Source organism: Nyctibius grandis, chromosome 3 (genome assembly GCF_013368605.1).
Source record: "Nyctibius grandis isolate bNycGra1 chromosome 3, bNycGra1.pri, whole genome shotgun sequence".
Lineage (NCBI taxonomy): Eukaryota > Metazoa > Chordata > Aves > Nyctibiiformes > Nyctibiidae > Nyctibius > Nyctibius grandis.
Window position 1 is genome coordinate 29,641,140 of NC_090660.1, and position 12,150 is coordinate 29,653,289.

The window sequence follows — 12,150 nt, forward strand, 5'->3', positions numbered from 1 at the left end:
AGACAGCTGTAATTTTCAGCCAGAGCTTTTTAGCTTCATATTTGCAGAAATGAATTGATAAGTTTTGTGAACATGTTTTATCTTAATTTCATCATTCAAGGTATTAAAACCTTTAGAGATCATTACTTAAAGCTACTGACTTGACATCAAAATGTAATGATAAGAGATGAGTCACTCTTTTTTTATAAACTGGCTTTCTTCAATTTAAGAAATTGTTCTAGTACATTGTTTGGATGGCAAGATTATTTAAGATGTTATAACAAAAGGAAGCTGATCTGTTGGTCAGTTTGGTGCAAGTAAAGATTTTTGTAGTTTGGAGCTTCTTGATACTAGTTTCTTTGTTTTCTCAGATGAACCTAATAAATGAAAGATGATAGTACTTGAGTTTCAAGGAGCAAGAAAAAATATATTGTATAGACATATCTTCTGTTTTTATCAGTGGAAATATTAAGTGTGATATCTTTTTGAATGCATAAGATTAAGTATGATATGCCAAGCTTAGTGCCAAGTTTTGTGTGATACTAGTAGAAAAACTACAAAAAATATCTGTCACTACCGGAGGAAAGTCTTCCTCAGTTTAAGCAATTCAAACTACACTTCAATCAAATAAATGATTGTTTTCCATGAGAAGTAGGAAATAATTATTCAGTAGAATGCCAAAGATGCAACAAAAATACTGAATGTAACAGTTCAGTTAAAATAGCAGAAGTCAGAAGAATCTGTCACTAATTCAGCAGAAGCAGTACAGGTAGTTGACTTAAGTATAAACATTCTTAATAAATCAAGTGAGAATTAACTCCTTAAGATAAAATCTTACTTTATTCTATATAATCTTCCCCACCAACTAGACTCATATTAACATTAGAGAAACTATATTACTTAGAATTATTTAAGCACAGAGTAGGTAATATTTGGCAATGCAGTACAGTACTATGTTTGCACTTTAAGTGCACTTCCCCAGAATGTTAAATTTAAATGACTGCATTTCAAAAAAGCTATCTGCACTATGTTTGAATAGCACTGAGCTATGTATGAATAATACTGGATTTTAGGATTATCCCAGCCAATGATATGGAGGTTGGGAAGTCTCTTGTTTGGAAGGAAATGTTTTCTCGGTGAATTTCTTTCCTGTTGGTACAGTTATGCTTTTGAGTCATCAGTGGTATCAAGGTCACTCAGCTGTTTCTTAAGAGACTGCAGTTATTTGAAAAGTTTAATATTTTGACTACTAATCTCTCTGTGGAATAAACTAGTACCTAGAATAACAGAGGAGTTTTCATCCAAATTTTTCACATTCATAATTTGCCCCAGAAATGTTTATATATGAGAGTTTAAAATTTCTAACATTTCAAGTAAAAACGTAAAAACATTTTAAGAAATACTTGAAATACTATTGTCCAGAAGATAACATCAAAAGCTTACTATTAGCTCTTCTTAGACTTGGGAAGTGATTTAAAAAAGAAATCAATAATAATCTAATATTGTTTGTGTTGGGTCATCGTTTCTCCCATACATATTAAATAAGCTTTAATTTTCTGTTAGTTTTAAAAATACTAAATCATTATGGGAGGAGGAAGAACTAAGACAAATATTAAGTGAAGTCAAATATCAGTCTGGCTGCTGTGCTGACTTCCCAGTGCTCACACAGATTTGAGAATGTTCATTTGACACAGTATAGTGAGACAAAGACTGGGAAGATAAAGAATTATGTAGTGGAATAACATGTGTTAAGAAAAAAGTAACTTCTTAAAGTCATTCGGAGTCTGTGGGGGCAGAAGAGGCTTGGTTAAAAATATTTTTTTAATAGGTATGACCCCCTGTGAAGCTAAGCTTTTTAGACATACCTGCTTTAAAACAAGGCAATTAGTTTCGTGGCAAATGGTAAATGCTTTAAAAATAAGTTTCTTACTGATACAGGGTAATTTGAAGATTTTGCCATCTTTATTTTATTTGGCTGCTGAATAATTAATTAGTTGTTTTAAGCACGCTTTTCTGGTGGAACACAAACTAAAATCAGAACTTACAGCTGTTATTACTAAGCTTTTATTGGTAAAGAGCTTTTTAAAATGATCTTTAAATCAATTGCATTTATTTTAAGTACTGTCATTATTCAAAGTGAAATCCTGCCTGTTAGTCTCAAGTAGAAGGGAATATACATCCTTCAGTGATGTCACTGTTGTCTGATGACACCTAGGCTTATTATTCAGATGCTTTTCCTTATCAAGGAATAATCAAACTGGACTGATTGTAATCAGCATATTTTAATATTGGGAAGTTAGGTATTTTTTTACCACTTTAAAATAATTCACTCAAAATACCTAGAAGGAATTTTTCTTGTTAATGTTTGTTACCTATGTCTGTTAGTACTCAAGTATCTAAAACTAGTATATGGACCAGCTATCCATATTTGCAATTTTAGTCAGGCTAAAACAGCTCACAGTGACGTTTTCTGCCGTATCTTGGTTTAAAACAACTGCAGATCTACATAACAAGTACTTGTAGTGCCCTTCGTTGTGAAGATATCAGGAAAATTGATCGCGGCCTTACCTCCTCGGGCTAGTAGTTTCATGGAGTCTTCCTATATGTCTTAAGATAGTGCCCTTGGAACCAGGTTTTTAGGACCATGCTAAAGGGTTGATATTTCTGGCTTCAATTTTGCTTTCTGTACTCATCTTGCTATTTGATGCTTGACCAATAAGGAGTTGTGTATTTCTGTGAATTCCATGTAGCTCAATTTTCAGTCCTTAAGGACTTCCTATATAACTTTTTCTTGTCACAGAAATTGGGATCCAGAAGGTAATGGGAGGTGAATTTGCACAGCACAACACAACTCTGCACAGAATTATGCAGCCTAGATCCATAACGGGAATCACTGTATCTTGCACTGGTATAGCTCCATAGCTCAGGTTGATGAAGCCTGGTGAGAGGCAGGTCTAAGTAGCCAGGAATAAGGCTGGCATTTGTAGTTTCTGTGATACAAAGTGGTATCTCTGCACTGTAGTTTGCCTGTAGATGTGCTAGTTTGTTCAGAAGAGATGGGATTAGCCAGAATTGACTGCTGTATCCAAAGCTCTGATCGCAACAAGTCTTGCTCAACTGAAGGGACACAAACGCTCAGTTCTTCCACAGGACCATTTGCTAAACTTGAAGAATTGATTTTGTGCATGCGAGGAAACACCACAGCTTTAATAGGCACAGAAATGATGAACACTACCTCTCTCACAGCTGGGCCCCATCAAAATACCCAAAGTAAATTTTCTTTGTCATATCCTTGATCGGTAGCCATTTTGTAGAGGATTAGGGGACTGTATTCACTAGGAATTGTACCAAAAGGACTTGAGTGTCTTCTCTTCAGGATCAGGTTCTTGGCTGTGAATCAAAGGGGGAATCAATGGCTTCTGGTAAAGCTGAATAAAATGCTTAGACCATGAAGTAGGACAAAACTTAGGGAACTCTTCCATGCCACAATGTTTCCCTGTTGGCAAAATCTGAGCAGTTCATTACTTAGCCTGCTGAGTATTAAAATTTCATCATGCATTGCATAAGGAGCCAAGTCGTGTTCTGTACTGCTCCAGCCCTGTGGCTGAGGTGTTTGCTCCTTCTGGGCCAGATCCATCAGTCTGTCACTCCCTTTTGTACAGAGGGAAATTAGATGCCTGCATATCTTTGAGGTCTTCACTCTCTGATAATTTTAAGCACATATTAATGTATTTCAAATTTCTGAATTTCCCATGACCACATCATGTGCTTCCTCAAAACAGAAGCTGATGAAAGTGAGTGGTTTTTTTTTTTCCTTCCAGAGATGAAAACAAAATCTGAGCTGAGGCACTTTGAAGACTCAGCTACATGTTTTCTTGTTTTCTTTTGAAAGAATTCAGACAAAATAGGGCCACAGAATGGAAAGTCTGAACAAGCAACAAAACAGATTGCATGCATATACATGTAACATTTGTGGGAGCTGTGTCTTTATACAAACAAATACCCTTTGGAATTTATTGAAGAACTGTACTTACTTGTTAGTATATCCTTTAAAATAAGTTTCTGTTTCACATTCTTTATCACTGTTTTCCTTATGTTTGCTTACTTATTTTTTGATGGAGCCTTACTGTTTGAACTCAGGAGTGTAGCTCAAGCATAGCCTACTCTTCTTCTGTGAACATATAGTTTGCAAATTGGTCAGGCAATAGATTTTTTTCTCAACTGAATTTCAAACCCCCACTGAAATTGGAAGTGATTTGCTGTTCGCTATTGAAAGTCCCCTGAAAATACTGGTATTTGTATGTGAGTGTCCTAAGCAACATGCTAAAGTTTCTGTATTTCACAGGTAGCAAAAATGTAATCTAGTTTACTGAATTGCATGGAAAGCTTACCTGCTTTATATGCTTTTTTCAGTGTAGTTCTGTCTCTTGGAGATGCATGTGTTATTATACTTTATTACTGGGGAAACTGATGTTTTACTTAGGAGGATACAATTTTTTGCGAAGTCCCTGAAAAAATGTCCAGCCAGTCTAACTGATAAACCCATAAGATACTTCATTTCAAGAACATTAAAGAGAGAGATGAAGTGCACTGTGACATAGGTAGACAATTTCCACTGTGTTGGTCAAGTAAATAAAATTGCAGTTACAAAGTTTTCCTGTACAGCTGTGGGTGTTAGATCTAATTTAGGCTACTTATTATATAAGTATATGTAATAGTCTCTGTAGATATTTAATATTAGGGTTTGACAAATCCAGTAGCCCAGTAGAGGTGAGGCTGCCACAGCCTCTACCTGCGCAGGCTGGAGAAATGGGCTGAGTGGAACCTTATGAAGCTGAAATTTATGAACAAAAGCAAATGCAAGTTCCTGCTTTGAGGATGGAATAATGCCATGTGACAACACAGCCAGGGACTGTCTAGATAGAAAACAGTTTTACAGAAAAAGACCTGCAGGATCTCTTCAGCAACAACCTGAACATGAGTCAGCAGTGTGTCCTTGCAGCAAAGGCCAGTTACATCCTGGGCTGCAGTAGCAAAAGTGTAGCCAGTAGATCAAGGCAAGTGATTCCTCCCTTCTATTTGAAACTCATGATGCTACATCTTCAGTACCGTATCCAGTTTTGGGCTCTCCAGTATGAGAAAGACATTAGCATGCTGCAGCAAGTTTGGTGCAGGGCTACCAAGAAGGTTGGAGGCTTGAGAGCATGTGGTGTATGAGAAGAAGCTGAAGGAAGGAGGAGTTTTAGCTGTAAGATGAGAAGGGTCAGGAGGGATCTTTTTTCTGTCTACAGCCACATGACGGGAGTACAGAGAGAAGACAGGGCGAGACTGTTCTCACAGGTGCTTTGTGGGAGAATAAGAGGTGACAGGCACAAGTTGGAACATGGAAAATTCTGAGCAGATGTAAGGAAAACATTTTTCACCATGAGTTTGGTTAAACACTGGAACAGATTGCACTGAGAGGTTGTAGAGTTCCCATCCTTGGAGGTACTAAAAACGTGACTTCCCCTTCCTACGTAAGTTTTTCTGTGCTTTTTATTATTATTTCCACATAAATACTAGGAAAATAGTTGTATTAGAATTCTATGTATTTTTTTAACATCAAATTATTAAAGTATTTCAGAAAAAAAACCTCTCTCTAATCTACACTAATGAATGTATGGTTTGCTTTTGCCTGTGAATGTAGGTATTAAAAAAACAAAGCTGAAAAATACAGGGTTAGTGTGGACTCTAGAGCAAAATAAGAGCCTAAAGAAAAATATAAGCTTCTATTATATTATGAGAGCAGAACAGTTGTTTGTATGCAAAGAGTTTGATCAACAGTCACATTTAGAAAATAATGCAACTTTCAAGTAAAATTTATACACCATCATTATTGGAAAACTGTTTTACCTGCGTTGTGGTTCTTCATCAGCTCAACATGTTATCAGTTTAAAAGTGTTAAACTTTTTCATACTGCTTTGGTGACAGTGATGTTTCCAGGGACTACTGGGAAGCTTCTAAATTTAAAGCAAAAATAAAAAAAAACCTTTTAATTAAATGTAAATTAGAAAGATAACTTTTAAAAATTAAAAAAATGCACAACAATTATTTCAGAAATAAAAAGGATCAATATTTTGTCGTTACTTATGAAAATGCCAAGGGTAATTTTTGTACTTGCTTTTTTTAACATAAGCCAATAGCATGATGTTAATAGTCACTACGTTCAAGAAATGTAATCAGATTTTTAAAAGTGATATTCTTTAAGAAGATTGTCATTTCACCAGTGAACAGAGAAGATTTGGACTAAACTTTTGACAGCAAATTCTGTAGCTCAAAAATTCATCTCAATCTGTAATGTGTGTTTGGTCAGTAGTTCAGAAGCTGAATAAACTTGCTCATCTTCATTGTGGATTGTGTAAAGCTTAACAAGTCATGCTTGGATTAACTTTTGTCAACTGACTTAATAAAAAAGTTTATCTAAAAAAATAAAAAATGGCAATAAAACCAGGCATATTTTTGAAAATGTGAGTTTCTGAAAACATTCCTCACAAATTCTACAAGTGTGACTATTTAGCTGTGGTAAGACAATATTTTGTGGGGTTTTTATTGTTTGGTTGGTTGGGGTTTTTTTCCATTATCTCACAATGATTTTATGTTGCTGTAAGTGACCAGGTCAGGTGGAACCATTTAGAAAGATGCAGAGGTTGCTGCCCTCCTTAAGAGCAGCTGAACTTAGTCAAGAAGGGAAGATGTCAGAGAATTCAGGGTACAGCAGGCAAAGGATTTACAATCAAAAGCAGGAAATCTCCAGTTTGTATACAGACCAGTAAGATATATGAGTTCATACACAGTCTGCCGTGAATGTGAGGGAGCAGCCAGCCAAACCTCAGAGTAATGGAATGAAATTTCTAAGGGCCGAGTGCGACTATCTGGACTTGCATCAGCTCAAAACATTCTTCAGTTGACTAAGACCAAGTGGCAAAGCAAGGACCCAGCTATGAAGACACATGGGCTAAAGAAGAGTGGGATATAAACCTTTAGCTGTCTGGAGGGAGGGGGCATGTGTTTTTTCTGAGGTTTTTCTGAGTAAGTGTTAAGTTTCTGTTTTCTACTCTAATAAAAGTTGTGTGGGAAAATAGGAGTTGTGTGGAAGCCTTTCAGTTGTCTTTGAAAAAGATCTATGTACACCCATCCCAAAGTTCTGACTAGTTTAGGATCCTGTAACAATTCAGAACTGTGTTACAGCAGTACATTTTAAGGGCAGTCTAGTCACAGGTGATTTCCTTCTTTAGTTTGTGAATATCTGACAAAAAAAAAAAGAAAAAATCTTTTCCTCAATATTTTACTTTCTATTTTGCAGTCAAGAACACCTTAAAAGGGTTTTTCTTAGTGAAAAGGAATTTAACAAGTCCCTCCAAAATCCATAATAAACATGCTATTTTCCAGTCATCAAATTTTACCCTAGAGCTTTGTGTTTAACAGGAGCTGCCGACAGCAGAAGAGATGTAACTACAGCATACGTAATTTCCCTCTTTCTTGGAAGTATTATGCAGAATCTGTGGAAAGCAGTGTTGGTAAATGTGAAGAGTCATTTAGAAGTAGATAAACTGAGTCAAATGAGAAATCGGAGAAAGGAGGCTTTTATTTTTCCTTTATTCAGACCTCATCAGCTTATAGCTATATCTGCATTAACAGAAGAGCAGCACAGTTTTTGGGGCTCAGCAGAAGGAATCACGCAATTCTGAGGACACAGCATCCATATCATGAGCATTTTGAGGGCATTTATAACAGACTTTAGTTTGGTCCCATGGATTTGCCTGACATTAGTTGTTGAAGTAAAGCTAGGCTCCTGGAGAGCCTCTTCCAGGTTAGTTTTGAAAACAGTTCAGTTGGTGTGCCACTCGACCACTTCACGATGCAAACTAAAGCTTAGGAAGTGGAAAAGAGCAGGAGGTTCACTTCAAAGATGCACTGTTACTTTGAAGGACAGCGCTAATGTTGGTGGAACTGATACTGAACATCATTATCCCTTAGAATGCCTCAGTCTGGGGTGAGCAGAAGGAAAATGTAGCACTGGGCCTGTTGATATTCATTTGTGTCACTTGATTCATGTCTATACTGAGTCTTATTTGATGGCAGTTCCATTTAAAAACCCCTGAACAGGTACAAAGTTGACATTGGGTCTTGAGTAGGAAAACAAATGAAAGATGTGTCATGCATACAATGATATTTTGGGGTAACTTGAATCTAGCAACACTGATGAGGCATGTTTTGTCAATGCTAAGCATGGTACTATCTGATATATTTCCAGATCTTGTATAAAGCTAATCATGCATTATTGGGCTTGCGGTAAAACAGAATATCCTGGTAAAAACATGTTGTAGGTTTCAAGGTAGTAGAGAGAAAGAAAAAAAAAAAATTACTAGGAAGGCAGCTTCCTAGTTGAATAATCACGCGTCTTTGGTTATAATGCTACTAAGCCAGCATGAGAATGACATGAGCTGAAAGGAAACGTTCAATTAGATCAAAATTATGGGAAAATGTGCAAGTGTTTGTTATACCATAATGTTTTCTTTGAAGTCGTTGCATTATTTGAGTTCTTTGCTGTCTCTAAAAGGCATAAATGAAAAAAACAAACAAACTTGAAAAACAAAAAAGGCACAAAAAGCAAACAAAACCCCAACAAAACAAAGCCAGAGAGATTTTCTTAGAAAAAATTGAAGAGATGATGTTTTTGTTACATTCAAAATCCTTAAGGAGTTCATTCGGATAATCTTAGAAGAAAAGAAATTGAAGCAGCCTTTGTCAGACCACAACTAAGAATGAGCAATGTGGTTTGAATGCTTGGCCACTTTATTAAAGCGGGGTTTTTTTCCCCATGTTAGTTTTCAGTCTATAGCTTAGCTAAGTCATTTAGGGATTCTCCCCCATACCATTCATCTTCTCCAACAATCTTACGTACCACAAGAATCGTTGGTGACTTTCTAGGTGCTGGATTGCTAGCTGATGGATGGTGGTCACTGTGCTAATGCGTGTCTGCTAGGTAACAGCTGGAACCCAGCACTGCCGAAAGTCAGACTACTGATTTACCTGCCTAGACAGAGCATTTAGGCACTTCTGAAATCTTTGCCTAGAAATAAAAGTTTTGTGAAATACAGTAAGTTGTCAAGAAGTGGGACAGATTCTGCTTGTTGTGACAACTATTTGCCTAATTTCCTACGCCAGTTTGACATCAATAGTTGATGTTGCTGGCTTCACGTGTACCACCACATGTAAGAGTGTTTGGGTCAGAGAACGTGTTTTAGAAGTAAGAGAAAGTGATCAGGGAAATACCAAGGTTAGTGTTTTCAGTACTCCTGTTTCACCTTGTACTTGTGATCTCTTGACCTTTTGGCTGTGAGATGTAGAGACCTGAAAGGTGATGAACCCTGTATCCTGTTAGACTTGGTCAATAAATTAGTCTGAGACCACTACTGAAAAAGGAAGATTTGAAGAAAATGTTCATTGCAGGAAATAAATTGTGGTTGGAACAGTTGATACAATTCATATTAATAATGTGATTAGTTAATTATATTGTGCAGATTGACAGTTTATTGGATTAAAATATCAGACTTGTGATCTGATCATTCAGAGCAACCTGGTATAAGATTAAGTTTAAGCCTGTCTGTACTCACTGTATGAAAGTCCGGTATTTAGGGAAATGGTTAAAAAAAAAATACTGGGAGAATAAGTTGGTACAAAACCAAGAGAATGAGATAAAGTAAAAGGTTGTACAACTTTTTTGTATTTCCATTAATACATTTGTGGGGACTTTGTGCTGGTGCTCCACAATGAGGCACATCAAGAAAACAGATTTATCCTGTTGATCCTCTACAGAGAACTAGCTGTTTTCACAGTTTTGCAGCAGATAAGCTTCTGTTGCTGCAAGGCAAATTTCCAGCAAATGTCCAAGCAGTCAGGTCTGGTGTAATTTTCTTTTTTACAGTACATGCGTATCTTTTACAATAGTGTCACTGGTCATATGGTTCCCAAATAGATATGTCTCTGAAGGTGCCAAGTCCAACAAGACTTTTAAAACACCCCCTCCACAGATGCTCTCCCTCTTCTGCTTGCCAAGTACCCTCCTGAGATATCACCTCCATGAGAGCAGTAACACAGTAATATTCAGCATTGCCAAACTTATAACAGTGGCATGTTTATGAAATTAAGGTATTAGATTTCATTTTAATCTTATCAAAGTTACTGCAGAGAAGCTGTGACAATAAGGACATAGATATTTTTCTCTCTATTGCCCTAAGAAAAGGTCTTATAGGCTCAAACCCTTATCTGGGGCTGCCAGGTGCACTTAGATTCTCTCTTAGGTAGCTCAAGTCTTTCGTTATTTCTCCTGTCTCACTAATACCAGGAAAAAGAAAGAAACACAAAAAAAGCAGCATGATGACAATGGAAAAAACAGCAGATACTTTACATACCAACTTTTACTGATATGTAAGCCAATGAAGACTGTACTTAATAGTGTATTCTCTACCTCAGTGCACATCTGGCATGATACTAAGATATCTGTAAACTCTTTCCAATTATTACATTCACAATTTAAATGTGTTATTGCAAGCCTGACACTTGAATGTTGCACTAATTTGAAATAAACATGGAAATACTGATCTTAGGAAATATATTGTTAATGTAAAACTTGGTTACATCTTACAGAGTGAGGTTCTGTTTTCAGACTACTTTTGACAAGCCATTTGTTGAAAAATTAGAGCAATACAGTTTACCATTAAGGATGGATACGCACTGTAATAGATTGCCTAAGGACACCATAAAAACTATCATTTGAAGCTTAAGGACATGTAGAATATCTACCAAGAATGGGACACAAGTGACAAGACTATTTCTCTACAACCCTTCTAGCTCTCCTTTTTATAGGCTCTACTTGAATAATTTGACAACATTCTTTTTGTCCCCATCCTTTCTTATCAGATGTTGAAATGTTTTGGAGTAGGTTTGGAGGAAGACAAGATTGAGGATAATACTGAGGGAAAGTGCCTTGCTATTATAAAGTTCTTGAATTTAGAGTGTTTGCAGGAAAGTTTGGTAAAACTTGTCCAGGAAAGTTCATTTTTAGTACTTAATGCTTGTGGGTCAAAGGTACTAGATACCAGTTTTGTGATAACTTAGAAGTAGCTGGTTTATGGCTGAGAACAAATTCTGTAATATGGTGACAGTATTTAATGGCCATGGGCAATTTGGATGTCAAACACTGAAAAGAAGTAAGGTATCCAAGGTGCTTCAAGGAGTCAGTTCTGAGGAATCATGGACAGAGACTGTAGTAGTGTCTGTCATTAATGTTGCCTTCTGGTTTGTATTAAGCCAAGATTTCCGTTGTTCCTTATTTTGCCAACCTGCACCTTCCAGGTCAAATATTTCCTTCTCAAGGTGCACATACTGAGGTTTTGAAGGGAATTTGAACTAATCATCATTCTTGTTGTTACAAGTTTGGACCAAAAGGCCTTGCTATTAACAGAGGAACTAAACGTACCTTTGCACAGAGTTACAGACATAAATGCCTATTTTCCTACAACACTTGTTGCTGTCTACCTAATTTGGTGTACGATGGGGCAGAATACTGGAGCTGGGAGGGAAGCCTCTTCAGTGTTATCCCATCCTTCCCTCCTCCTTGTCAGGGTAGGGGTCCTACCGAGTCCAATGGCAAGAAGTCAAGAAGCAGACCTCCAGGTGCATTTAGCGTCCCAGTTACATGCATGTATGGGGGGAAAAGCTGGGGAAGAGGAACCTTTGTTCAAAATGTGCATGAGGCATCTGGAAGAACCCAGATTCAGTCTGTAAAGTGAAGATTTCTATTTAATGGTCACACACCAGAATCAGAGCGGGAGGGTGCAGGATGAGGAAAATGAAACAGGGACAGGGTCTAGAGAAGAGCAGGACAGGAGGATAAGGCGGTGGAGTCAGGGAACCATGTTATGCCCCGCTTACAATTGGAGGGCCAAAGAAGAAAGCTGAAAATACCCATTTATCCTGGCTACTCAATCTGAGAAATCTAGGACTAATTGCTGAAGAGATCTTCCTGAGTTCATTTGCTGCTATGAGTAGTCATCACATCTCTGTGTCAGTTCCTGATCTGGGTTATTAGGATCCCTGCATATCTGGAAGCCTGTACAGAGAAATGAG

The 12,150-nt window shown here is 37.0% G+C and overlaps 1 protein-coding gene across 1 annotated transcript in view; it reads left to right on the plus strand.

Annotated features, from left to right (window-relative positions):
* Positions 1–12,150, plus strand: part of CTNND2 (catenin delta 2) — a 570,838-nt gene that overhangs the window by 145,911 nt on the left and 412,777 nt on the right. The gene's annotated exons all lie outside the window — the stretch shown is intronic.